This window comes from Pimephales promelas, chromosome 2 (assembly GCF_988280905.1).
Source record: "Pimephales promelas chromosome 2, fPimPro1.hap1.1, whole genome shotgun sequence".
NCBI lineage: Eukaryota > Metazoa > Chordata > Actinopteri > Cypriniformes > Leuciscidae > Pimephales > Pimephales promelas.
The window spans coordinates 29054542-29079725 of NC_142770.1; the positions used below are offsets into that span (position 1 = coordinate 29054542).

Below are 25184 nucleotides of genomic sequence, written 5' to 3' on the forward strand. Positions count from 1 at the left end.
AGAACCTCAAGTGGAGCTTTAACAATCTGCCCTTTTAACCAGTGTTGTCCAGGGGAGAGCGCGAACGCAGTCCCCCACTACCATAAATTATGCAGTCGAGATTCCCACATTTGGGGAATTCGCAGGGGTCAGCACAACCCAGAGTGCAATGGCCGAGCCTCGCCCTGGGTGAACCACCTTCCTGATCATGGTGTCTCCCCTGCCAGGTAAGTATGAATTCCCAGGCCTTCAGTCAGAAGCACCCTGCCCCTCTCCCCAATCCTCACCAGCGGTTTGCCAGTCAAAAAAGGGGCTTTTTTTTTTTTTTTTTTTTTGCACGCTCCGCATCCGGCTCCATGAGCCATAAATGTACATAATGCGCCGTCCCCGAATAGTGGACGGATCAGATGTTAAACTGACAGAGGAACAGGGGTTCCTTTTCGTCTTGTTTTTACACCACAATTCTACCCAGGCTAGTATAGCACATGATCACCTACAACACCCACTCACACTAGCTCCATTATCACCTTCTGCCACACAAGACCACTACATTTCTTTCATTGAACACTTTAGGAGGGTGCACCGTTCCCAGAAGTACTGCAATACCGGGTCGATGCGTGGAGTGGACGGAGCAAGCCCCTATGCCATCTCCCAGGACCAAAAATCAATTTAATATGTGGTGCCCGGGTAGGGCACGTATCAGATATTAAACTGATAAGAACAGATACTACACTTGATCTTAGCCAAAAGGCCGAGAAGCGATGACGCAGCGACGCCGAGGCGGGGGAGCCGGCAAAGGCCACGCCCACCTGGGCCGCGGCGAGAGGGTCTAAGGTCGCCGGCAAACAAGCTCAGCTCAGATTGGTTGACACCGAAAATGGATCACAACAGAGTGCACAGCACGACACTCTGGAGTGCAACCTGGGATTTTGGACCATCAACATTCCGCCTTAAAAGTGAGCGGGCAGACCAAAGCGTCCGTGGTAGAGACTTGAAACTCTGAGGGATGGTAGGACCGGCCCGGTACTACAACCTCACCAAGGCTCGCCCCGATCGGCCCCAAGGTGGCGCTGCAGCGATCAAAAGTACGAAATGGCTCGTAACTCCTCGACCGTCGGTCGCAGACCCAAGTGTCTTACATCACCGGAATCCTTGGCTCGAGCCGAACAAGATGCATGCCTCGGATTGGGTGGTCGCGCGGGCGAGATTTTCGGGTATTTTGGATTTTCTGAAAAACCTACTTTTGCACACTAGTCCTAGGTTTTTTGCCCGATCTGACCCAAACCGGTGCAGAAAGATTCTCTGGAGTCTGACTGCCAACAGGGATCGGGAAACAGTTGGAATTTCCATCCACGTTGGCGACGGTACGCCAAAACGTTGGGGGTGGGCGAGGCGGGCTTTACTTAAACGGCTATAACTCTCCAACGGAATGAGACAATTGCACCCAACTCGGTACACCTGTGTACGGGCTCAGCCCGTGGTCACGTGAAGAGGAATGCGGCGACTGGCCACTTGGTGGCGCTGTAAACAGAAAAAAACACAACATGGGTGGCTGTATATCACGTGACGTTTCACACGTGCACAATGTTTTCATACCACATGATAGAACTCCTCATTCCGAACAACTTTGCCTCCAGGACAACTGCTGTGAACTAAGTCGTCCGTCAAATATTGGAGACTATTTGAAGAATTGAGGAGAAAAAAGAAAACCCTCCTCACACAGACCGGTCCTAGACTGTTTCGTATCTCTCGAGCAACCGCCGCAGTTCAACTCTCTGGACTGCCTCTGGATATTGAAGAAGTGGAGAAAAAAAAACAAAACAAAAGAACCTCAAGTGGAGCTTTAACAATCTGCCCTTTTAACCAGTGTTGTCCAGGGGAGAGCGCGAACGCAGTCCCCCACTACCATAAATTATGCAGTCGAGATTCCCACATTTGGGGAATTCGCAGGGGTCAGCACAACCCAGAGTGCAATGGCCGAGCCTCGCCCTGGGTGAACCACCTTCCTGATCATGGTGTCTCCCCTGCCAGGTAAGTATGAATTCCCAGGCCTTCAGTCAGAAGCACCCTGCCCCTCTCCCCAATCCTCACCAGCGGTTTGCCAGTCAAAAAAGGGGCTTTTTTTTTTTTTTTTTTTTGCACGCTCCGCATCCGGCTCCATGAGCCATAAATGTACATAATGCGCCGTCCCCGAATAGTGGACGGATCAGATGTTAAACTGACAGAGGAACAGGGGTTCCTTTTCGTCTTGTTTTTACACCACAATTCTACCCAGGCTAGTATAGCACATGATCACCTACAACACCCACTCACACTAGCTCCATTATCACCTTCTGCCACACAAGACCACTACATTTCTTTCATTGAACACTTTAGGAGGGTGCACCGTTCCCAGAAGTACTGCAATACCGGGTCGATGCGTGGAGTGGACGGAGCAAGCCCCTATGCCATCTCCCAGGACCAAAAATCAATTTAATATGTGGTGCCCGGGTAGGGCACGTATCAGATATTAAACTGATAAGAACAGATACTACACTTGATCTTAGCCAAAAGGCCGAGAAGCGATGACGCAGCGACGCCGAGGCGGGGGAGCCGGCAAAGGCCACGCCCACCTGGGCCGCGGCGAGAGGGTCTAAGGTCGCCGGCAAACAAGCTCAGCTCAGATTGGTTGACACCGAAAATGGATCACAACAGAGTGCACAGCACGACACTCTGGAGTGCAACCTGGGATTTTGGATCATCAACATTCCGCCTTAAAAGTGAGCGGGCAGACCAAAGCGTCCGTGGTAGAGACTTGAAACTCTGAGGGATGGTAGGACCGGCCCGGTACTACAACCTCACCAAGGCTCGCCCCGATCGGCCCCAAGGTGGCGCTGCAGCGATCAAAAGTACGAAATGGCTCGTAACTCCTCGACCGTCGGTCGCAGACCCAAGTGTCTTACATCACCGGAATCCTTGGCTCGAGCCGAACAAGATGCATGCCTCGGATTGGGTGGTCGCGCTGGCGAGATTTTCGGGTATTTTGGATTTTCTGAAAAACCTACTTTTGCACACTAGTCCTAGGTTTTTTGCCCGATCTGACCCAAACCGGTGCAGAAAGATTCTCTGGAGTCTGACTGCCAACAGGGATCGGGAAACAGTTGGAATTTCCATCCACGTTGGCGACGGTACGCCAAAACGTTGGGGGTGGGCGAGGCGGGCTTTACTTAAACGGCTATAACTCTCCAACGGAATGAGACAATTGCACCCAACTCGGTACACCTGTGTACGGGCTCAGCCCGTGGTCACGTGAAGAGGAATGCGGCGACTGGCCACTTGGTGGCGCTGTAAACAGAAAAAAACACAACATGGGTGGCTGTATATCACGTGACGTTTCACACGTGCACAATGTTTTCATACCACATGATAGAACTCCTCATTCCGAACAACTTTGCCTCCAGGACAACTGCTGTGAACTAAGTCGTCCGTCAAATATTGGAGACTATTTGAAGAATTGAGGAGAAAAAAGAAAACCCTCCTCACACAGACCGGTCCTAGACTGTTTCGTATCTCTCGAGCAACTGCCGCAGTTCAACTCTCTGGACTGCCTCTGGATATTGAAGAAGTGGAGAAAAAAAAACAAAACAAAAGAACCTCAAGTGGAGCTTTAACAATCTGCCCTTTTAACCAGTGTTGTCCAGGGGAGAGCGCGAACGCAGTCCCCCACTACCATAAATTATGCAGTCGAGATTCCCACATTTGGGGAATTCGCAGGGGTCAGCACAACCCAGAGTGCAATGGCCGAGCCTCGCCCTGGGTGAACCACCTTCCTGATCATGGTGTCTCCCCTGCCAGGTAAGTATGAATTCCCAGGCCTTCAGTCAGAAGCACCCTGCCCCTCTCCCCAATCCTCACCAGCGGTTTGCCAGTCAAAAAAGGGGCTTTTTTTTTTTTTTTTTTTTTGCACGCTCCGCATCCGGCTCCATGAGCCATAAATGTACATAATGCGCCGTCCCCGAATAGTGGACGGATCAGATGTTAAACTGACAGAGGAACAGGGGTTCCTTTTCGTCTTGTTTTTACACCACAATTCTACCCAGGCTAGTATAGCACATGATCACCTACAACACCCACTCACACTAGCTCCATTATCACCTTCTGTTACACAAGACCACTACATTTCTTTCATTGAACACTTTAGGAGGGTGCACCGTTCCCAGAAGTACTGCAATACCGGGTCGATGCGTGGAGTGGACGGAGCAAGCCCCTATGCCATCTCCCAGGACCAAAAATCAATTTAATATGTGGTGCCCGGGTAGGGCACGTATCAGATATTAAACTGATAAGAACAGATACTACACTTGATCTTAGCCAAAAGGCCGAGAAGCGATGACGCAGCGACGCCGAGGCGGGGGAGCCGGCAAAGGCCACGCCCACCTGGGCCGCGGCGAGAGGGTCTAAGGTCGCCGGCAAACAAGCTCAGCTCAGATTGGTTGACACCGAAAATGGATCACAACAGAGTGCACAGCACGACACTCTGGAGTGCAACCTGGGATTTTGGACCATCAACATTCCGCCTTAAAAGTGAGCGGGCAGACCAAAGCGTCCGTGGTAGAGACTTGAAACTCTGAGGGATGGTAGGACCGGCCCGGTACTACAACCTCACCAAGGCTCGCCCCGATCGGCCCCAAGGTGGCGCTGCAGCGATCAAAAGTACGAAATGGCTCGTAACTCCTCGACCGTCGGTCGCAGACCCAAGTGTCTTACATCACCGGAATCCTTGGCTCGAGCCGAACAAGATGCATGCCTCGGATTGGGTGGTCGCGCTGGCGAGATTTTCGGGTATTTTGGATTTTCTGAAAAACCTACTTTTGCACACTAGTCCTAGGTTTTTTGCCCGATCTGACCCAAACCGGTGCAGAAAGATTCTCTGGAGTCTGACTGCCAACAGGGATCGGGAAACAGTTGGAATTTCCATCCACGTTGGCGACGGTACGCCAAAACGTTGGGGGTGGGCGAGGCGGGCTTTACTTAAACGGCTATAACTCTCCAACGGAATGAGACAATTGCACCCAACTCGGTACACCTGTGTACGGGCTCAGCCCGTGGTCACGTGAAGAGGAATGCGGCGACTGGCCACTTGGTGGCGCTGTAAACAGAAAAAAACACAACATGGGTGGCTGTATATCACGTGACGTTTCACACGTGCACAATGTTTTCATACCACATGATAGAACTCCTCATTCCGAACAACTTTGCCTCCAGGACAACTGCTGTGAACTAAGTCGTCCGTCAAATATTGGAGACTATTTGAAGAATTGAGGAGAAAAAAGAAAACCCTCCTCACACAGACCGGTCCTAGACTGTTTCGTATCTCTCGAGCAACCGCCGCAGTTCAACTCTCTGGACTGCCTCTGGATATTGAAGAAGTGGAGAAAAAAAAACAAAACAAAAGAACCTCAAGTGGAGCTTTAACAATCTGCCCTTTTAACCAGTGTTGTCCAGGGGAGAGCGCGAACGCAGTCCCCCACTACCATAAATTATGCAGTCGAGATTCCCACATTTGGGGAATTCGCAGGGGTCAGCACAACCCAGAGTGCAATGGCCGAGCCTCGCCCTGGGTGAACCACCTTCCTGATCATGGTGTCTCCCCTGCCAGGTAAGTATGAATTCCCAGGCCTTCAGTCAGAAGCACCCTGCCCCTCTCCCCAATCCTCACCAGCGGTTTGCCAGTCAAAAAAGGGGCTTTTTTTTTTTTTTTTTTTTGCACGCTCCGCATCCGGCTCCATGAGCCATAAATGTACATAATGCGCCGTCCCCGAATAGTGGACGGATCAGATGTTAAACTGACAGAGGAACAGGGGTTCCTTTTCGTCTTGTTTTTACACCACAATTCTACCCAGGCTAGTATAGCACATGATCACCTACAACACCCACTCACACTAGCTCCATTATCACCTTCTGCCACACAAGACCACTACATTTCTTTCATTGAACACTTTAGGAGGGTGCACCGTTCCCAGAAGTACTGCAATACCGGGTCGATGCGTGGAGTGGACGGAGCAAGCCCCTATGCCATCTCCCAGGACCAAAAATCAATTTAATATGTGGTGCCCGGGTAGGGCACGTATCAGATATTAAACTGATAAGAACAGATACTACACTTGATCTTAGCCAAAAGGCCGAGAAGCGATGACGCAGCGACGCCGAGGCGGGGGAGCCGGCAAAGGCCACGCCCACCTGGGCCGCGGCGAGAGGGTCTAAGGTCGCCGGCAAACAAGCTCAGCTCAGATTGGTTGACACCGAAAATGGATCACAACAGAGTGCACAGCACGACACTCTGGAGTGCAACCTGGGATTTTGGATCATCAACATTCCGCCTTAAAAGTGAGCGGGCAGACCAAAGCGTCCGTGGTAGAGACTTGAAACTCTGAGGGATGGTAGGACCGGCCCGGTACTACAACCTCACCAAGGCTCGCCCCGATCGGCCCCAAGGTGGCGCTGCAGCGATCAAAAGTACGAAATGGCTCGTAACTCCTCGACCGTCGGTCGCAGACCCAAGTGTCTTACATCACCGGAATCCTTGGCTCGAGCCGAACAAGATGCATGCCTCGGATTGGGTGGTCGCGCTGGCGAGATTTTCGGGTATTTTGGATTTTCTGAAAAACCTACTTTTGCACACTAGTCCTAGGTTTTTTGCCCGATCTGACCCAAACCGGTGCAGAAAGATTCTCTGGAGTCTGACTGCCAACAGGGATCGGGAAACAGTTGGAATTTCCATCCACGTTGGCGACGGTACGCCAAAACGTTGGGGGTGGGCGAGGCGGGCTTTACTTAAACGGCTATAACTCTCCAACGGAATGAGACAATTGCACCCAACTCGGTACACCTGTGTACGGGCTCAGCCCGTGGTCACGTGAAGAGGAATGCGGCGACTGGCCACTTGGTGGCGCTGTAAACAGAAAAAAACACAACATGGGTGGCTGTATATCACGTGACGTTTCACACGTGCACAATGTTTTCATACCACATGATAGAACTCCTCATTCCGAACAACTTTGCCTCCAGGACAACTGCTGTGAACTAAGTCGTCCGTCAAATATTGGAGACTATTTGAAGAATTGAGGAGAAAAAAGAAAACCCTCCTCACACAGACCGGTCCTAGACTGTTTCGTATCTCTCGAGCAACCGCCGCAGTTCAACTCTCTGGACTGCCTCTGGATATTGAAGAAGTGGAGAAAAAAAAACAAAACAAAAGAACCTCAAGTGGAGCTTTAACAATCTGCCCTTTTAACCAGTGTTGTCCAGGGGAGAGCGCGAACGCAGTCCCCCACTACCATAAATTATGCAGTCGAGATTCCCACATTTGGGGAATTCGCAGGGGTCAGCACAACCCAGAGTGCAATGGCCGAGCCTCGCCCTGGGTGAACCACCTTCCTGATCATGGTGTCTCCCCTGCCAGGTAAGTATGAATTCCCAGGCCTTCAGTCAGAAGCACCCTGCCCCTCTCCCCAATCCTCACCAGCGGTTTGCCAGTCAAAAAAGGGGCTTTTTTTTTTTTTTTTTTTTTTGCACGCTCCGCATCCGGCTCCATGAGCCATAAATGTACATAATGCGCCGTCCCCGAATAGTGGACGGATCAGATGTTAAACTGACAGAGGAACAGGGGTTCCTTTTCGTCTTGTTTTTACACCACAATTCTACCCAGGCTAGTATAGCACATGATCACCTACAACACCCACTCACACTAGCTCCATTATCACCTTCTGCCACACAAGACCACTACATTTCTTTCATTGAACACTTTAGGAGGGTGCACCGTTCCCAGAAGTACTGCAATACCGGGTCGATGCGTGGAGTGGACGGAGCAAGCCCCTATGCCATCTCCCAGGACCAAAAATCAATTTAATATGTGGTGCCCGGGTAGGGCACGTATCAGATATTAAACTGATAAGAACAGATACTACACTTGATCTTAGCCAAAAGGCCGAGAAGCGATGACGCAGCGACGCCGAGGCGGGGGAGCCGGCAAAGGCCACGCCCACCTGGGCCGCGGCGAGAGGGTCTAAGGTCGCCGGCAAACAAGCTCAGCTCAGATTGGTTGACACCGAAAATGGATCACAACAGAGTGCACAGCACGACACTCTGGAGTGCAACCTGGGATTTTGGATCATCAACATTCCGCCTTAAAAGTGAGCGGGCAGACCAAAGCGTCCGTGGTAGAGACTTGAAACTCTGAGGGATGGTAGGACCGGCCCGGTACTACAACCTCACCAAGGCTCGCCCCGATCGGCCCCAAGGTGGCGCTGCAGCGATCAAAAGTACGAAATGGCTCGTAACTCCTCGACCGTCGGTCGCAGACCCAAGTGTCTTACATCACCGGAATCCTTGGCTCGAGCCGAACAAGATGCATGCCTCGGATTGGGTGGTCGCGCGGGCGAGATTTTCGGGTATTTTGGATTTTCTGAAAAACCTACTTTTGCACACTAGTCCTAGGTTTTTTGCCCGATCTGACCCAAACCGGTGCAGAAAGATTCTCTGGAGTCTGACTGCCAACAGGGATCGGGAAACAGTTGGAATTTCCATCCACGTTGGCGACGGTACGCCAAAACGTTGGGGGTGGGCGAGGCGGGCTTTACTTAAACGGCTATAACTCTCCAACGGAATGAGACAATTGCACCCAACTCGGTACACCTGTGTACGGGCTCAGCCCGTGGTCACGTGAAGAGGAATGCGGCGACTGGCCACTTGGTGGCGCTGTAAACAGAAAAAAACACAACATGGGTGGCTGTATATCACGTGACGTTTCACACGTGCACAATGTTTTCATACCACATGATAGAACTCCTCATTCCGAACAACTTTGCCTCCAGGACAACTGCTGTGAACTAAGTCGTCCGTCAAATATTGGAGACTATTTGAAGAATTGAGGAGAAAAAAGAAAACCCTCCTCACACAGACCGGTCCTAGACTGTTTCGTATCTCTCGAGCAACCGCCGCAGTTCAACTCTCTGGACTGCCTCTGGATATTGAAGAAGTGGAGAAAAAAAAACAAAACAAAAGAACCTCAAGTGGAGCTTTAACAATCTGCCCTTTTAACCAGTGTTGTCCAGGGGAGAGCGCGAACGCAGTCCCCCACTACCATAAATTATGCAGTCGAGATTCCCACATTTGGGGAATTCGCAGGGGTCAGCACAACCCAGAGTGCAATGGCCGAGCCTCGCCCTGGGTGAACCACCTTCCTGATCATGGTGTCTCCCCTGCCAGGTAAGTATGAATTCCCAGGCCTTCAGTCAGAAGCACCCTGCCCCTCTCCCCAATCCTCACCAGCGGTTTGCCAGTCAAAAAAGGGGCTTTTTTTTTTTTTTTTTTTTGCACGCTCCGCATCCGGCTCCATGAGCCATAAATGTACATAATGCGCCGTCCCCGAATAGTGGACGGATCAGATGTTAAACTGACAGAGGAACAGGGGTTCCTTTTCGTCTTGTTTTTACACCACAATTCTACCCAGGCTAGTATAGCACATGATCACCTACAACACCCACTCACACTAGCTCCATTATCACCTTCTGCCACACAAGACCACTACATTTCTTTCATTGAACACTTTAGGAGGGTGCACCGTTCCCAGAAGTACTGCAATACCGGGTCGATGCGTGGAGTGGACGGAGCAAGCCCCTATGCCATCTCCCAGGACCAAAAATCAATTTAATATGTGGTGCCCGGGTAGGGCACGTATCAGATATTAAACTGATAAGAACAGATACTACACTTGATCTTAGCCAAAAGGCCGAGAAGCGATGACGCAGCGACGCCGAGGCGGGGGAGCCGGCAAAGGCCACGCCCACCTGGGCCGCGGCGAGAGGGTCTAAGGTCGCCGGCAAACAAGCTCAGCTCAGATTGGTTGACACCGAAAATGGATCACAACAGAGTGCACAGCACGACACTCTGGAGTGCAACCTGGGATTTTGGATCATCAACATTCCGCCTTAAAAGTGAGCGGGCAGACCAAAGCGTCCGTGGTAGAGACTTGAAACTCTGAGGGATGGTAGGACCGGCCCGGTACTACAACCTCACCAAGGCTCGCCCCGATCGGCCCCAAGGTGGCGCTGCAGCGATCAAAAGTACGAAATGGCTCGTAACTCCTCGACCGTCGGTCGCAGACCCAAGTGTCTTACATCACCGGAATCCTTGGCTCGAGCCGAACAAGATGCATGCCTCGGATTGGGTGGTCGCGCTGGCGAGATTTTCGGGTATTTTGGATTTTCTGAAAAACCTACTTTTGCACACTAGTCCTAGGTTTTTTGCCCGATCTGACCCAAACCGGTGCAGAAAGATTCTCTGGAGTCTGACTGCCAACAGGGATCGGGAAACAGTTGGAATTTCCATCCACGTTGGCGACGGTACGCCAAAACGTTGGGGGTGGGCGAGGCGGGCTTTACTTAAACGGCTATAACTCTCCAACGGAATGAGACAATTGCACCCAACTCGGTACACCTGTGTACGGGCTCAGCCCGTGGTCACGTGAAGAGGAATGCGGCGACTGGCCACTTGGTGGCGCTGTAAACAGAAAAAAACACAACATGGGTGGCTGTATATCACGTGACGTTTCACACGTGCACAATGTTTTCATACCACATGATAGAACTCCTCATTCCGAACAACTTTGCCTCCAGGACAACTGCTGTGAACTAAGTCGTCCGTCAAATATTGGAGACTATTTGAAGAATTGAGGAGAAAAAAGAAAACCCTCCTCACACAGACCGGTCCTAGACTGTTTCGTATCTCTCGAGCAACTGCCGCAGTTCAACTCTCTGGACTGCCTCTGGATATTGAAGAAGTGGAGAAAAAAAAACAAAACAAAAGAACCTCAAGTGGAGCTTTAACAATCTGCCCTTTTAACCAGTGTTGTCCAGGGGAGAGCGCGAACGCAGTCCCCCACTACCATAAATTATGCAGTCGAGATTCCCACATTTGGGGAATTCGCAGGGGTCAGCACAACCCAGAGTGCAATGGCCGAGCCTCGCCCTGGGTGAACCACCTTCCTGATCATGGTGTCTCCCCTGCCAGGTAAGTATGAATTCCCAGGCCTTCAGTCAGAAGCACCCTGCCCCTCTCCCCAATCCTCACCAGCGGTTTGCCAGTCAAAAAAGGGGCTTTTTTTTTTTTTTTTTTTTTTGCACGCTCCGCATCCGGCTCCATGAGCCATAAATGTACATAATGCGCCGTCCCCGAATAGTGGACGGATCAGATGTTAAACTGACAGAGGAACAGGGGTTCCTTTTCGTCTTGTTTTTACACCACAATTCTACCCAGGCTAGTATAGCACATGATCACCTACAACACCCACTCACACTAGCTCCATTATCACCTTCTGCCACACAAGACCACTACATTTCTTTCATTGAACACTTTAGGAGGGTGCACCGTTCCCAGAAGTACTGCAATACCGGGTCGATGCGTGGAGTGGACGGAGCAAGCCCCTATGCCATCTCCCAGGACCAAAAATCAATTTAATATGTGGTGCCCGGGTAGGGCACGTATCAGATATTAAACTGATAAGAACAGATACTACACTTGATCTTAGCCAAAAGGCCGAGAAGCGATGACGCAGCGACGCCGAGGCGGGGGAGCCGGCAAAGGCCACGCCCACCTGGGCCGCGGCGAGAGGGTCTAAGGTCGCCGGCAAACAAGCTCAGCTCAGATTGGTTGACACCGAAAATGGATCACAACAGAGTGCACAGCACGACACTCTGGAGTGCAACCTGGGATTTTGGACCATCAACATTCCGCCTTAAAAGTGAGCGGGCAGACCAAAGCGTCCGTGGTAGAGACTTGAAACTCTGAGGGATGGTAGGACCGGCCCGGTACTACAACCTCACCAAGGCTCGCCCCGATCGGCCCCAAGGTGGCGCTGCAGCGATCAAAAGTACGAAATGGCTCGTAACTCCTCGACCGTCGGTCGCAGACCCAAGTGTCTTACATCACCGGAATCCTTGGCTCGAGCCGAACAAGATGCATGCCTCGGATTGGGTGGTCGCGCGGGCGAGATTTTCGGGTATTTTGGATTTTCTGAAAAACCTACTTTTGCACACTAGTCCTAGGTTTTTTGCCCGATCTGACCCAAACCGGTGCAGAAAGATTCTCTGGAGTCTGACTGCCAACAGGGATCGGGAAACAGTTGGAATTTCCATCCACGTTGGCGACGGTACGCCAAAACGTTGGGGGTGGGCGAGGCGGGCTTTACTTAAACGGCTATAACTCTCCAACGGAATGAGACAATTGCACCCAACTCGGTACACCTGTGTACGGGCTCAGCCCGTGGTCACGTGAAGAGGAATGCGGCGACTGGCCACTTGGTGGCGCTGTAAACAGAAAAAAACACAACATGGGTGGCTGTATATCACGTGACGTTTCACACGTGCACAATGTTTTCATACCACATGATAGAACTCCTCATTCCGAACAACTTTGCCTCCAGGACAACTGCTGTGAACTAAGTCGTCCGTCAAATATTGGAGACTATTTGAAGAATTGAGGAGAAAAAAGAAAACCCTCCTCACACAGACCGGTCCTAGACTGTTTCGTATCTCTCGAGCAACCGCCGCAGTTCAACTCTCTGGACTGCCTCTGGATATTGAAGAAGTGGAGAAAAAAAAACAAAACAAAAGAACCTCAAGTGGAGCTTTAACAATCTGCCCTTTTAACCAGTGTTGTCCAGGGGAGAGCGCGAACGCAGTCCCCCACTACCATAAATTATGCAGTCGAGATTCCCACATTTGGGGAATTCGCAGGGGTCAGCACAACCCAGAGTGCAATGGCCGAGCCTCGCCCTGGGTGAACCACCTTCCTGATCATGGTGTCTCCCCTGCCAGGTAAGTATGAATTCCCAGGCCTTCAGTCAGAAGCACCCTGCCCCTCTCCCCAATCCTCACCAGCGGTTTGCCAGTCAAAAAAGGGGCTTTTTTTTTTTTTTTTTTTTGCACGCTCCGCATCCGGCTCCATGAGCCATAAATGTACATAATGCGCCGTCCCCGAATAGTGGACGGATCAGATGTTAAACTGACAGAGGAACAGGGGTTCCTTTTCGTCTTGTTTTTACACCACAATTCTACCCAGGCTAGTATAGCACATGATCACCTACAACACCCACTCACACTAGCTCCATTATCACCTTCTGCCACACAAGACCACTACATTTCTTTCATTGAACACTTTAGGAGGGTGCACCGTTCCCAGAAGTACTGCAATACCGGGTCGATGCGTGGAGTGGACGGAGCAAGCCCCTATGCCATCTCCCAGGACCAAAAATCAATTTAATATGTGGTGCCCGGGTAGGGCACGTATCAGATATTAAACTGATAAGAACAGATACTACACTTGATCTTAGCCAAAAGGCCGAGAAGCGATGACGCAGCGACGCCGAGGCGGGGGAGCCGGCAAAGGCCACGCCCACCTGGGCCGCGGCGAGAGGGTCTAAGGTCGCCGGCAAACAAGCTCAGCTCAGATTGGTTGACACCGAAAATGGATCACAACAGAGTGCACAGCACGACACTCTGGAGTGCAACCTGGGATTTTGGATCATCAACATTCCGCCTTAAAAGTGAGCGGGCAGACCAAAGCGTCCGTGGTAGAGACTTGAAACTCTGAGGGATGGTAGGACCGGCCCGGTACTACAACCTCACCAAGGCTCGCCCCGATCGGCCCCAAGGTGGCGCTGCAGCGATCAAAAGTACGAAATGGCTCGTAACTCCTCGACCGTCGGTCGCAGACCCAAGTGTCTTACATCACCGGAATCCTTGGCTCGAGCCGAACAAGATGCATGCCTCGGATTGGGTGGTCGCGCTGGCGAGATTTTCGGGTATTTTGGATTTTCTGAAAAACCTACTTTTGCACACTAGTCCTAGGTTTTTTGCCCGATCTGACCCAAACCGGTGCAGAAAGATTCTCTGGAGTCTGACTGCCAACAGGGATCGGGAAACAGTTGGAATTTCCATCCACGTTGGCGACGGTACGCCAAAACGTTGGGGGTGGGCGAGGCGGGCTTTACTTAAACGGCTATAACTCTCCAACGGAATGAGACAATTGCACCCAACTCGGTACACCTGTGTACGGGCTCAGCCCGTGGTCACGTGAAGAGGAATGCGGCGACTGGCCACTTGGTGGCGCTGTAAACAGAAAAAAACACAACATGGGTGGCTGTATATCACGTGACGTTTCACACGTGCACAATGTTTTCATACCACATGATAGAACTCCTCATTCCGAACAACTTTGCCTCCAGGACAACTGCTGTGAACTAAGTCGTCCGTCAAATATTGGAGACTATTTGAAGAATTGAGGAGAAAAAAGAAAACCCTCCTCACACAGACCGGTCCTAGACTGTTTCGTATCTCTCGAGCAACTGCCGCAGTTCAACTCTCTGGACTGCCTCTGGATATTGAAGAAGTGGAGAAAAAAAAACAAAACAAAAGAACCTCAAGTGGAGCTTTAACAATCTGCCCTTTTAACCAGTGTTGTCCAGGGGAGAGCGCGAACGCAGTCCCCCACTACCATAAATTATGCAGTCGAGATTCCCACATTTGGGGAATTCGCAGGGGTCAGCACAACCCAGAGTGCAATGGCCGAGCCTCGCCCTGGGTGAACCACCTTCCTGATCATGGTGTCTCCCCTGCCAGGTAAGTATGAATTCCCAGGCCTTCAGTCAGAAGCACCCTGCCCCTCTCCCCAATCCTCACCAGCGGTTTGCCAGTCAAAAAAGGGGCTTTTTTTTTTTTTTTTTTTTTGCACGCTCCGCATCCGGCTCCATGAGCCATAAATGTACATAATGCGCCGTCCCCGAATAGTGGACGGATCAGATGTTAAACTGACAGAGGAACAGGGGTTCCTTTTCGTCTTGTTTTTACACCACAATTCTACCCAGGCTAGTATAGCACATGATCACCTACAACACCCACTCACACTAGCTCCATTATCACCTTCTGCCACACAAGACCACTACATTTCTTTCATTGAACACTTTAGGAGGGTGCACCGTTCCCAGAAGTACTGCAATACCGGGTCGATGCGTGGAGTGGACGGAGCAAGCCCCTATGCCATCTCCCAGGACCAAAAATCAATTTAATATGTGGTGCCCGGGTAGGGCACGTATCAGATATTAAACTGATAAGAACAGATACTACACTTGATCTTAGCCAAAAGGCCGAGAAGCGATGACGCAGCGACGCCGAGGCGGGGGAGCCGGCAAAGGCCACGCCCACCTGGGCCGCGGCGAGAGGGTCTAAGGTCGCCGGCAAACAAGCTCAGCTCAGATTGGTTGACACCGAAAATGGATCACAACAGAGTGCACAGCACGACACTCTGGAGTGCAACCTGGGATTTTGGACCATCAACATTCCGCCTTAAAAGTGAGCGGGCAGACCAAAGCGTCCGTGGTAGAGACTTGAAACTCTGAGGGATGGTAGGACCGGCCCGGTACTACAACCTCACCAAGGCTCGCCCCGATCGGCCCCAAGGTGGCGCTGCAGCGATCAAAAGTACGAAATGGCTCGTAACTCCTCGACCGTCGGTCGCAGACCCAAGTGTCTTACATCACCGGAATCCTTGGCTCGAGCCGAACAAGATGCATGCCTCGGATTGGGTGGTCGCGCTGGCGAGATTTTCGGGTATTTTGGATTTTCTGAAAAACCTACTTTTGCACACTAGTCCTAGGTTTTTTGCCCGATCTGACCCAAACCGGTGCAGAAAGATTCTCTGGAGTCTGACTGCCAACAGGGATCGGGAAACAGTTGGAATTTCCATCCACGTTGGCGACGGTACGCCAAAACGTTGGGGGTGGGCGAGGCGGGCTTTACTTAAACGGCTATAACTCTCCAACGGAATGAGACAATTGCACCCAACTCGGTACACCTGTGTACGGGCTCAGCCCGTGGTCACGTGAAGAGGAATGCGGCGACTGGCCACTTGGTGGCGCTGTAAACAGAAAAAAACACAACATGGGTGGCTGTATATCACGTGACGTTTCACACGTGCACAATGTTTTCATACCACATGATAGAACTCCTCATTCCGAACAACTTTGCCTCCAGGACAACTGCTGTGAACTAAGTCGTCCGTCAAATATTGGAGACTATTTGAAGAATTGAGGAGAAAAAAGAAAACCCTCCTCACACAGACCGGTCCTAGACTGTTTCGTATCTCTCGAGCAACCGCCGCAGTTCAACTCTCTGGACTGCCTCTGGATATTGAAGAAGTGGAGAAAAAAAAACAAAACAAAAGAACCTCAAGTGGAGCTTTAACAATCTGCCCTTTTAACCAGTGTTGTCCAGGGGAGAGCGCGAACGCAGTCCCCCACTACCATAAATTATGCAGTCGAGATTCCCACATTTGGGGAATTCGCAGGGGTCAGCACAACCCAGAGTGCAATGGCCGAGCCTCGCCCTGGGTGAACCACCTTCCTGATCATGGTGTCTCCCCTGCCAGGTAAGTATGAATTCCCAGGCCTTCAGTCAGAAGCACCCTGCCCCTCTCCCCAATCCTCACCAGCGGTTTGCCAGTCAAAAAAGGGGCTTTTTTTTTTTTTTTTTTTTGCACGCTCCGCATCCGGCTCCATGAGCCATAAATGTACATAATGCGCCGTCCCCGAATAGTGGACGGATCAGATGTTAAACTGACAGAGGAACAGGGGTTCCTTTTCGTCTTGTTTTTACACCACAATTCTACCCAGGCTAGTATAGCACATGATCACCTACAACACCCACTCACACTAGCTCCATTATCACCTTCTGCCACACAAGACCACTACATTTCTTTCATTGAACACTTTAGGAGGGTGCACCGTTCCCAGAAGTACTGCAATACCGGGTCGATGCGTGGAGTGGACGGAGCAAGCCCCTATGCCATCTCCCAGGACCAAAAATCAATTTAATATGTGGTGCCCGGGTAGGGCACGTATCAGATATTAAACTGATAAGAACAGATACTACACTTGATCTTAGCCAAAAGGCCGAGAAGCGATGACGCAGCGACGCCGAGGCGGGGGAGCCGGCAAAGGCCACGCCCACCTGGGCCGCGGCGAGAGGGTCTAAGGTCGCCGGCAAACAAGCTCAGCTCAGATTGGTTGACACCGAAAATGGATCACAACAGAGTGCACAGCACGACACTCTGGAGTGCAACCTGGGATTTTGGATCATCAACATTCCGCCTTAAAAGTGAGCGGGCAGACCAAAGCGTCCGTGGTAGAGACTTGAAACTCTGAGGGATGGTAGGACCGGCCCGGTACTACAACCTCACCAAGGCTCGCCCCGATCGGCCCCAAGGTGGCGCTGCAGCGATCAAAAGTACGAAATGGCTCGTAACTCCTCGACCGTCGGTCGCAGACCCAAGTGTCTTACATCACCGGAATCCTTGGCTCGAGCCGAACAAGATGCATGCCTCGGATTGGGTGGTCGCGCTGGCGAGATTTTCGGGTATTTTGGATTTTCTGAAAAACCTACTTTTGCACACTAGTCCTAGGTTTTTTGCCCGATCTGACCCAAACCGGTGCAGAAAGATTCTCTGGAGTCTGACTGCCAACAGGGATCGGGAAACAGTTGGAATTTCCATCCACGTTGGCGACGGTACGCCAAAACGTTGGGGGTGGGCGAGGCGGGCTTTACTTAAACGGCTATAACTCTCCAACGGAATGAGACAATTGCACCCAACTCGGTACACCTGTGTACGGGCTCAGCCCGTGGTCACGTGAAGAGGAATGCGGCGACTGGCCACTTGGTGGCGCTGTAAACAGAAAAAAACACAACATGGGTGGCTGTATATCACGTGACGTTTCACACGTGCACAATGTTTTCATACCACATGATAGAACTCCTCATTCCGAACAACTTTGCCTCCAGGACAACTGCTGTGAACTAAGTCGTCCGTCAAATATTGGAGACTATTTGAAGAATTGAGGAGAAAAAAGAAAACCCTCCTCACACAGACCGGTCCTAGACTGTTTCGTATCTCTCGAGCAACTGCCGCAGTTCAACTCTCTGGACTGCCTCTGGATATTGAAGAAGTGGAGAAAAAAAAACAAAACAAAAGAACCTCAAGTGGAGCTTTAACAATCTGCCCTTTTAACCAGTGTTGTCCAGGGGAGAGCGCGAACGCAGTCCCCCACTACCATAAATTATGCAGTCGAGATTCCCACATTTGGGGAATTCGCAGGGGTCAGCACAACCCAGAGTGCAATGGCCGAGCCTCGCCCTGGGTGAACCACCTTCCTGATCATGGTGTCTCCCCTGCCAGGTAAGTATGAATTCCCAGGCCTTCAGTCAGAAGCACCCTGCCCCTCTCCCCAATCCTCACCAGCGGTTTGCCAGTCAAAAAAGGGGCTTTTTTTTTTTTTTTTTTTTTGCACGCTCCGCATCCGGCTCCATGAGCCATAAATGTACATAATGCGCCGTCCCCGAATAGTGGACGGATCAGATGTTAAACTGACAGAGGAACAGGGGTTCCTTTTCGTCTTGTTTTTACACCACAATTCTACCCAGGCTAGTATAGCACATGATCACCTACAACACCCACTCACACTAGCTCCATTATCACCTTCTGTTACACAAGACCACTACATTTCTTTCATTGAACACTTTAGGAGGGTGCACCGTTCCCAGAAGTACTGCAATACCGGGTCGATGCGTGGAGTGGACGGAGCAAGCCCCTATGCCATCTCCCAGGACCAAAAATCAATTTAATATGTGGTGCCCGGGTAGGGCACGTATCAGATATTAAACTGATAAGAACAGATACTACACTTGATCTTAGCCAAAAGGCCGAGAAGCGATGACGCAGCGACGCCGAGGCGGGGGAGCCGGCAAAGGCCACGCCCACCTGGGCCGCGGCGAGAGGGTCTAAGGTCGCCGGCAAACAAGCTCAGCTCAGATTGGTTGACACCGAAAATGGATCACAACAGAGTGCACAGCACGACACTCTGGAGTGCAACCTGGGATTTTGGACCATCAACATTCCGCCTTAAAAGTGAGCGGGCAGACCAAAGCGTCCGTGGTAGAGACTTGAAACTCTGAGGGATGGTAGGACCGGCCCGGTACTACAACCTCACCAAGGCTCGCCCCGATCGGCCCCAAGGTGGCGCTGCAGCGATCAAAAGTACGAAATGGCTCGTAACTCCTCGACCGTCGGTCGCAGACCCAAGTGTCTTACATCACCGGAATCCTTGGCTCGAGCCGAACAAGATGCATGCCTCGGATTGGGTGGTCGCGCTGGCGAGATTTTCGGGTATTTTGGATTTTCTGAAAAACCTACTTTTGCACACTAGTCCTAGGTTTTTTGCCCGATCTGACCCAAACCGGTGCAGAAAGATTCTCTGGAGTCTGACTGCCAACAGGGATCGGGAAACAGTTGGAATTTCCATCCACGTTGGCGACGGTACGCCAAAACGTTGGGGGTGGGCGAGGCGGGCTTTACTTAAACGGCTATAACTCTCCAACGGAATGAGACAATTGCACCCAACTCGGTACACCTGTGTACGGGCTCAGCCCGTGGTCACGTGAAGAGGAATGCGGCGACTGGCCACTTGGTGGCGCTGTAAACAGAAAAAAACACAACATGGGTGGCTGTATATCACGTGACGTTTCACACGTGCACAATGTTTTCATACCACATGATAGAACTCCTCATTCCGAACAACTTTGCCTCCAGGACAACTGCTGTGAACTAAGTCGTCCGTCAAATATTGGAGACTATTTGAAGAATTGAGGAGAAAAAAGAAAACCCTCCTCACACAGACCGGTCCTAGACTGTTTCGTATCTCTCGAGCAACCGCCGCAGTTCAACTCTCTGGACTGCCTCTGGATATTGAAGAAGTGGAGAAAAAAAAACAAAACAAAAGAACCTCAAGTGGAGCTTTAACAATCTGCCCTTTTAACCAGTGTTGTCCAGGGGAGAGCGCGAACGCAGTCCCCCACTACCATAAATTATGCAGTCGAGATTCCCACATTTGGGGAATTCGCAGGGGTCAGCACAACCCAGAGTGCAATGGCCGAGCCTCGCCCTGGGTGAACCACCTTCCTGATCATGGTGTCTCCCCTGCCAGGTAAGTATGAATTCCCAGGCCTTCAGTCAGAAGCACCCTGCCCCTCTCCCCAATCCTCACCAGCGGTTTGCCAGTCAAAAAAGGGGCTTTTTTTTTTTTTTTTTTTTGCACGCTCCGCATCCGGCTCCATGAGCCATAAATGTACATAATGCGCCGTCCCCGAATAGTGGACGGATCAGATGTTAAACTGACAGAGGAACAGGGGTTCCTTTTCGTCTTGTTTTTACACCACAATTCTACCCAGGCTAGTATAGCACATGATCACCTACAAAACCCACTCACACTAGCTCCATTATCACCTTCTGCCACACAAGACCACTACATTTCTTTCATTGAACACTTTAGGAGGGTGCACCGTTCCCAGAAGTACTGCAATACCGGGTCGATGCGTGGAGTGGACGGAGCAAGCCCCTATGCCATCTCCCAGGACCAAAAATCAATTTAATATGTGGTGCCCGGGTAGGGCACGTATCAGATATTAAACTGATAAGAACAGATACTACACTTGATCTTAGCCAAAAGGCCGAGAAGCGATGACGCAGCGACGCCGAGGCGGGGGAGCCGGCAAAGGCCACGCCCACCTGGGCCGCGGCGAGAGGGTCTAAGGTCGCCGGCAAACAAGCTCAGCTCAGATTGGTTGACACCGAAAATGGATCACAACAGAGTGCACAGCACGACACTCTGGAGTGCAACCTGGGATTTTGGATCATCAACATTCCGCCTTAAAAGTGAGCGGGCAGACCAAAGCGTCCGTGGTAGAGACTTGAAACTCTGAGGGATGGTAGGACCGGCCCGGTACTACAACCTCACCAAGGCTCGCCCCGATCGGCCCCAAGGTGGCGCTGCAGCGATCAAAAGTACGAAATGGCTCGTAACTCCTCGACCGTCGGTCGCAGACCCAAGTGTCTTACATCACCGGAATCCTTGGCTCGAGCCGAACAAGATGCATGCCTCGGATTGGGTGGTCGCGCTGGCGAGATTTTCGGGTATTTTGGATTTTCTGAAAAACCTACTTTTGCACACTAGTCCTAGGTTTTTTGCCCGATCTGACCCAAACCGGTGCAGAAAGATTCTCTGGAGTCTGACTGCCAACAGGGATCGGGAAACAGTTGGAATTTCCATCCACGTTGGCGACGGTACGCCAAAACGTTGGGGGTGGGCGAGGCGGGCTTTACTTAAACGGCTATAACTCTCCAACGGAATGAGACAATTGCACCCAACTCGGTACACCTGTGTACGGGCTCAGCCCGTGGTCACGTGAAGAGGAATGCGGCGACTGGCCACTTGGTGGCGCTGTAAACAGAAAAAAACACAACATGGGTGGCTGTATATCACGTGACGTTTCACACGTGCACAATGTTTTCATACCACATGATAGAACTCCTCATTCCGAACAACTTTGCCTCCAGGACAACTGCTGTGAACTAAGTCGTCCGTCAAATATTGGAGACTATTTGAAGAATTGAGGAGAAAAAAGAAAACCCTCCTCACACAGACCGGTCCTAGACTGTTTCGTATCTCTCGAGCAACTGCCGCAGTTCAACTCTCTGGACTGCCTCTGGATATTGAAGAAGTGGAGAAAAAAAAACAAAACAAAAGAACCTCAAGTGGAGCTTTAACAATCTGCCCTTTTAACCAGTGTTGTCCAGGGGAGAGCGCGAACGCAGTCCCCCACTACCATAAATTATGCAGTCGAGATTCCCACATTTGGGGAATTCGCAGGGGTCAGCACAACCCAGAGTGCAATGGCCGAGCCTCGCCCTGGGTGAACCACCTTCCTGATCATGGTGTCTCCCCTGCCAGGTAAGTATGAATTCCCAGGCCTTCAGTCAGAAGCACCCTGCCCCTCTCCCCAATCCTCACCAGCGGTTTGCCAGTCAAAAAAGGGGCTTTTTTTTTTTTTTTTTTTTTGCACGCTCCGCATCCGGCTCCATGAGCCATAAATGTACATAATGCGCCGTCCCCGAATAGTGGACGGATCAGATGTTAAACTGACAGAGGAACAGGGGTTCCTTTTCGTCTTGTTTTTACACCACAATTCTACCCAGGCTAGTATAGCACATGATCACCTACAACACCCACTCACACTAGCTCCATTATCACCTTCTGCCACACAAGACCACTACATTTCTTTCATTGAACACTTTAGGAGGGTGCACCGTTCCCAGAAGTACTGCAATACCGGGTCGATGCGTGGAGTGGACGGAGCAAGCCCCTATGCCATCTCCCAGGACCAAAAATCAATTTAATATGTGGTGCCCGGGTAGGGCACGTATCAGATATTAAACTGATAAGAACAGATACTACACTTGATCTTAGCCAAAAGGCCGAGAAGCGATGACGCAGCGACGCCGAGGCGGGGGAGCCGGCAAAGGCCACGCCCACCTGGGCCGCGGCGAGAGGGTCTAAGGTCGCCGGCAAACAAGCTCAGCTCAGATTGGTTGACACCGAAAATGGATCACAACAGAGTGCACAGCACGACACTCTGGAGTGCAACCTGGGATTTTGGATCATCAACATTCCGCCTTAAAAGTGAGCGGGCAGACCAAAGCGTCCGTGGTAGAGACTTGAAACTCTGAGGGATGGTAGGACCGGCCCGGTACTACAACCTCACCAAGGCTCGCCCCGATCGGCCCCAAGGTGGCGCTGCAGCGATCAAAAGTACGAAATGGCTCGTAACTCCTCGACCGTCGGTCGCAGACCCAAGTGTCTTACATCACCGGAATCCTTGGCTCGAGCCGAACAAGATGCATGCCTCGGATTGGGTGGTCGCGCGGGCGAGATTTTCGGGTATTTTGGATTTTCCGAAAAACCTACTTTTGCACACTAGTCCTAGGTTTTTTGCCCGATCTGACCCAAACCGGTGCAGAAAGATTCTCTGGAGTCTGACTGCCAACAGGGATCGGGAAACAGTTGGAATTTCCATCCACGTTGGCGACGGTACGCCAAAACGTTGGGGGTGGGCGAGGCGGGCTTTACTTAAACGGCTATAACTCTCCAACGGAATGAGACAATTGCACCCAACTCGGTACACCTGTGTACGGGCTCAGCCCGTGGTCACGTGAAGAGGAATGCGGCGACTGGCCACTTGGTGGCGCTGTAAACAGAAAAAAACACAACATGGGTGGCTGTATATCACGTGACGTTTCACACGTGCACAATGTTTTCATACCACATGATAGAACTCCTCATTCCGAACAACTTTGCCTCCAGGACAACTGCTGTGAACTAAGTCGTCCGTCAAATATTGGAGACTATTTGAAGAATTGAGGAGAAAAAAGAAAACCCTCCTCACACAGACCGGTCCTAGACTGTTTCGTATCTCTCGAGCAACCGCCGCAGTTCAACTCTCTGGACTGCCTCTGGATATTGAAGAAGTGGAGAAAAAAAAACAAAACAAAAGAACCTCAAGTGGAGCTTTAACAATCTGCCCTTTTAACCAGTGTTGTCCAGGGGAGAGCGCGAACGCAGTCCCCCACTACCATAAATTATGCAGTCGAGATTCCCACATTTGGGGAATTCGCAGGGGTCAGCACAACCCAGAGTGCAATGGCCGAGCCTCGCCCTGGGTGAACCACCTTCCTGATCATGGTGTCTCCCCTGCCAGGTAAGTATGAATTCCCAGGCCTTCAGTCAGAAGCACCCTGCCCCTCTCCCCAATCCTCACCAGCGGTTTGCCAGTCAAAAAAGGGGCTTTTTTTTTTTTTTTTTTTTGCACGCTCCGCATCCGGCTCCATGAGCCATAAATGTACATAATGCGCCGTCCCCGAATAGTGGACGGATCAGATGTTAAACTGACAGAGGAACAGGGGTTCCTTTTCGTCTTGTTTTTACACCACAATTCTACCCAGGCTAGTATAGCACATGATCACCTACAACACCCACTCACACTAGCTCCATTATCACCTTCTGCCACACAAGACCACTACATTTCTTTCATTGAACACTTTAGGAGGGTGCACCGTTCCCAGAAGTACTGCAATACCGGGTCGATGCGTGGAGTGGACGGAGCAAGCCCCTATGCCATCTCCCAGGACCAAAAATCAATTTAATATGTGGTGCCCGGGTAGGGCACGTATCAGATATTAAACTGATAAGAACAGATACTACACTTGATCTTAGCCAAAAGGCCGAGAAGCGATGACGCAGCGACGCCGAGGCGGGGGAGCCGGCAAAGGCCACGCCCACCTGGGCCGCGGCGAGAGGGTCTAAGGTCGCCGGCAAACAAGCTCAGCTCAGATTGGTTGACACCGAAAATGGATCACAACAGAGTGCACAGCACGACACTCTGGAGTGCAACCTGGGATTTTGGATCATCAACATTCCGCCTTAAAAGTGAGCGGGCAGACCAAAGCGTCCGTGGTAGAGACTTGAAACTCTGAGGGATGGTAGGACCGGCCCGGTACTACAACCTCACCAAGGCTCGCCCCGATCGGCCCCAAGGTGGCGCTGCAGCGATCAAAAGTACGAAATGGCTCGTAACTCCTCGACCGTCGGTCGCAGACCCAAGTGTCTTACATCACCGGAATCCTTGGCTCGAGCCGAACAAGATGCATGCCTCGGATTGGGTGGTCGCGCTGGCGAGATTTTCGGGTATTTTGGATTTTCTGAAAAACCTACTTTTGCACACTAGTCCTAGGTTTTTTGCCCGATCTGACCCAAACCGGTGCAGAAAGATTCTCTGGAGTCTGACTGCCAACAGGGATCGGGAAACAGTTGGAATTTCCATCCACGTTGGCGACGGTACGCCAAAACGTTGGGGGTGGGCGAGGCGGGCTTTACTTAAACGGCTATAACTCTCCAACGGAATGAGACAATTGCACCCAACTCGGTACACCTGTGTACGGGCTCAGCCCGTGGTCACGTGAAGAGGAATGCGGCGACTGGCCACTTGGTGGCGCTGTAAACAGAAAAAAACACAACATGGGTGGCTGTATATCACGTGACGTTTCACACGTGCACAATGTTTTCATACCACATGATAGAACTCCTCATTCCGAACAACTTTGCCTCCAGGACAACTGCTGTGAACTAAGTCGTCCGTCAAATATTGGAGACTATTTGAAGAATTGAGGAGAAAAAAGAAAACCCTCCTCACACAGACCGGTCCTAGACTGTTTCGTATCTCTCGAGCAAC

The 25184-nt window shown here is 51.3% G+C and overlaps 28 non-coding genes across 28 annotated transcripts; all 28 read right to left on the minus strand.

The window, feature by feature from the left end:
- Nucleotides 1-49: 49 nt before the first annotated feature.
- On the minus strand, nt 50-214 carry LOC148997017 (U1 spliceosomal RNA). Its single transcript, XR_016147577.1, has one exon. It is a non-coding gene; the product is annotated as a U1 spliceosomal RNA (small nuclear RNA).
- Nucleotides 215-551: 337 nt separating this feature from the next.
- LOC148997018 (U2 spliceosomal RNA) lies at nt 552-742 on the minus strand. Its single transcript, XR_016149248.1, has one exon. It is a non-coding gene; the product is annotated as a U2 spliceosomal RNA (small nuclear RNA).
- Nucleotides 743-1853: 1111 nt separating this feature from the next.
- Nucleotides 1854-2018, minus strand: LOC148997019 (U1 spliceosomal RNA). Its single transcript, XR_016147578.1, has one exon. It is a non-coding gene; the product is annotated as a U1 spliceosomal RNA (small nuclear RNA).
- A 336-nt stretch (nt 2019-2354) lies between these two features.
- Nucleotides 2355-2545, minus strand: LOC148997020 (U2 spliceosomal RNA). Its single transcript, XR_016149249.1, has one exon. It is a non-coding gene; the product is annotated as a U2 spliceosomal RNA (small nuclear RNA).
- A 1111-nt stretch (nt 2546-3656) lies between these two features.
- On the minus strand, nt 3657-3821 carry LOC148997021 (U1 spliceosomal RNA). The gene has a single exon (XR_016147581.1). It is a non-coding gene; the product is annotated as a U1 spliceosomal RNA (small nuclear RNA).
- A 337-nt stretch (nt 3822-4158) lies between these two features.
- Nucleotides 4159-4349, minus strand: LOC148997022 (U2 spliceosomal RNA). The gene has a single exon (XR_016149250.1). It is a non-coding gene; the product is annotated as a U2 spliceosomal RNA (small nuclear RNA).
- A 1111-nt stretch (nt 4350-5460) lies between these two features.
- On the minus strand, nt 5461-5625 carry LOC148997023 (U1 spliceosomal RNA). Its single transcript, XR_016147582.1, has one exon. It is a non-coding gene; the product is annotated as a U1 spliceosomal RNA (small nuclear RNA).
- A 336-nt stretch (nt 5626-5961) lies between these two features.
- On the minus strand, nt 5962-6152 carry LOC148997024 (U2 spliceosomal RNA). Its single transcript, XR_016149252.1, has one exon. It is a non-coding gene; the product is annotated as a U2 spliceosomal RNA (small nuclear RNA).
- A 1111-nt stretch (nt 6153-7263) lies between these two features.
- LOC148997025 (U1 spliceosomal RNA) lies at nt 7264-7428 on the minus strand. The gene has a single exon (XR_016147583.1). It is a non-coding gene; the product is annotated as a U1 spliceosomal RNA (small nuclear RNA).
- A 338-nt stretch (nt 7429-7766) lies between these two features.
- Nucleotides 7767-7957, minus strand: LOC148997026 (U2 spliceosomal RNA). Its single transcript, XR_016149253.1, has one exon. It is a non-coding gene; the product is annotated as a U2 spliceosomal RNA (small nuclear RNA).
- Nucleotides 7958-9068: 1111 nt separating this feature from the next.
- Nucleotides 9069-9233, minus strand: LOC148997027 (U1 spliceosomal RNA). The gene has a single exon (XR_016147584.1). It is a non-coding gene; the product is annotated as a U1 spliceosomal RNA (small nuclear RNA).
- A 336-nt stretch (nt 9234-9569) lies between these two features.
- Nucleotides 9570-9760, minus strand: LOC148997028 (U2 spliceosomal RNA). Its single transcript, XR_016149259.1, has one exon. It is a non-coding gene; the product is annotated as a U2 spliceosomal RNA (small nuclear RNA).
- Nucleotides 9761-10871: 1111 nt separating this feature from the next.
- Nucleotides 10872-11036, minus strand: LOC148997029 (U1 spliceosomal RNA). The gene has a single exon (XR_016147585.1). It is a non-coding gene; the product is annotated as a U1 spliceosomal RNA (small nuclear RNA).
- A 338-nt stretch (nt 11037-11374) lies between these two features.
- On the minus strand, nt 11375-11565 carry LOC148997030 (U2 spliceosomal RNA). The gene has a single exon (XR_016149263.1). It is a non-coding gene; the product is annotated as a U2 spliceosomal RNA (small nuclear RNA).
- Nucleotides 11566-12676: 1111 nt separating this feature from the next.
- LOC148997031 (U1 spliceosomal RNA) lies at nt 12677-12841 on the minus strand. The gene has a single exon (XR_016147586.1). It is a non-coding gene; the product is annotated as a U1 spliceosomal RNA (small nuclear RNA).
- Nucleotides 12842-13177: 336 nt separating this feature from the next.
- On the minus strand, nt 13178-13368 carry LOC148997032 (U2 spliceosomal RNA). The gene has a single exon (XR_016149266.1). It is a non-coding gene; the product is annotated as a U2 spliceosomal RNA (small nuclear RNA).
- Nucleotides 13369-14479: 1111 nt separating this feature from the next.
- LOC148997033 (U1 spliceosomal RNA) lies at nt 14480-14644 on the minus strand. The gene has a single exon (XR_016147587.1). It is a non-coding gene; the product is annotated as a U1 spliceosomal RNA (small nuclear RNA).
- Nucleotides 14645-14981: 337 nt separating this feature from the next.
- LOC148997034 (U2 spliceosomal RNA) lies at nt 14982-15172 on the minus strand. The gene has a single exon (XR_016149267.1). It is a non-coding gene; the product is annotated as a U2 spliceosomal RNA (small nuclear RNA).
- A 1111-nt stretch (nt 15173-16283) lies between these two features.
- On the minus strand, nt 16284-16448 carry LOC148997035 (U1 spliceosomal RNA). Its single transcript, XR_016147590.1, has one exon. It is a non-coding gene; the product is annotated as a U1 spliceosomal RNA (small nuclear RNA).
- A 336-nt stretch (nt 16449-16784) lies between these two features.
- LOC148997036 (U2 spliceosomal RNA) lies at nt 16785-16975 on the minus strand. The gene has a single exon (XR_016149268.1). It is a non-coding gene; the product is annotated as a U2 spliceosomal RNA (small nuclear RNA).
- Nucleotides 16976-18086: 1111 nt separating this feature from the next.
- Nucleotides 18087-18251, minus strand: LOC148997037 (U1 spliceosomal RNA). The gene has a single exon (XR_016147591.1). It is a non-coding gene; the product is annotated as a U1 spliceosomal RNA (small nuclear RNA).
- Nucleotides 18252-18588: 337 nt separating this feature from the next.
- Nucleotides 18589-18779, minus strand: LOC148997038 (U2 spliceosomal RNA). Its single transcript, XR_016149271.1, has one exon. It is a non-coding gene; the product is annotated as a U2 spliceosomal RNA (small nuclear RNA).
- A 1111-nt stretch (nt 18780-19890) lies between these two features.
- LOC148997039 (U1 spliceosomal RNA) lies at nt 19891-20055 on the minus strand. The gene has a single exon (XR_016147592.1). It is a non-coding gene; the product is annotated as a U1 spliceosomal RNA (small nuclear RNA).
- A 336-nt stretch (nt 20056-20391) lies between these two features.
- On the minus strand, nt 20392-20582 carry LOC148997040 (U2 spliceosomal RNA). Its single transcript, XR_016149276.1, has one exon. It is a non-coding gene; the product is annotated as a U2 spliceosomal RNA (small nuclear RNA).
- Nucleotides 20583-21693: 1111 nt separating this feature from the next.
- LOC148997041 (U1 spliceosomal RNA) lies at nt 21694-21858 on the minus strand. The gene has a single exon (XR_016147595.1). It is a non-coding gene; the product is annotated as a U1 spliceosomal RNA (small nuclear RNA).
- A 337-nt stretch (nt 21859-22195) lies between these two features.
- LOC148997042 (U2 spliceosomal RNA) lies at nt 22196-22386 on the minus strand. Its single transcript, XR_016149278.1, has one exon. It is a non-coding gene; the product is annotated as a U2 spliceosomal RNA (small nuclear RNA).
- Nucleotides 22387-23497: 1111 nt separating this feature from the next.
- Nucleotides 23498-23662, minus strand: LOC148997043 (U1 spliceosomal RNA). Its single transcript, XR_016147597.1, has one exon. It is a non-coding gene; the product is annotated as a U1 spliceosomal RNA (small nuclear RNA).
- Nucleotides 23663-23998: 336 nt separating this feature from the next.
- On the minus strand, nt 23999-24189 carry LOC148997044 (U2 spliceosomal RNA). Its single transcript, XR_016149282.1, has one exon. It is a non-coding gene; the product is annotated as a U2 spliceosomal RNA (small nuclear RNA).
- Between the last annotated feature and the right edge of the window lie 995 nt (nt 24190-25184).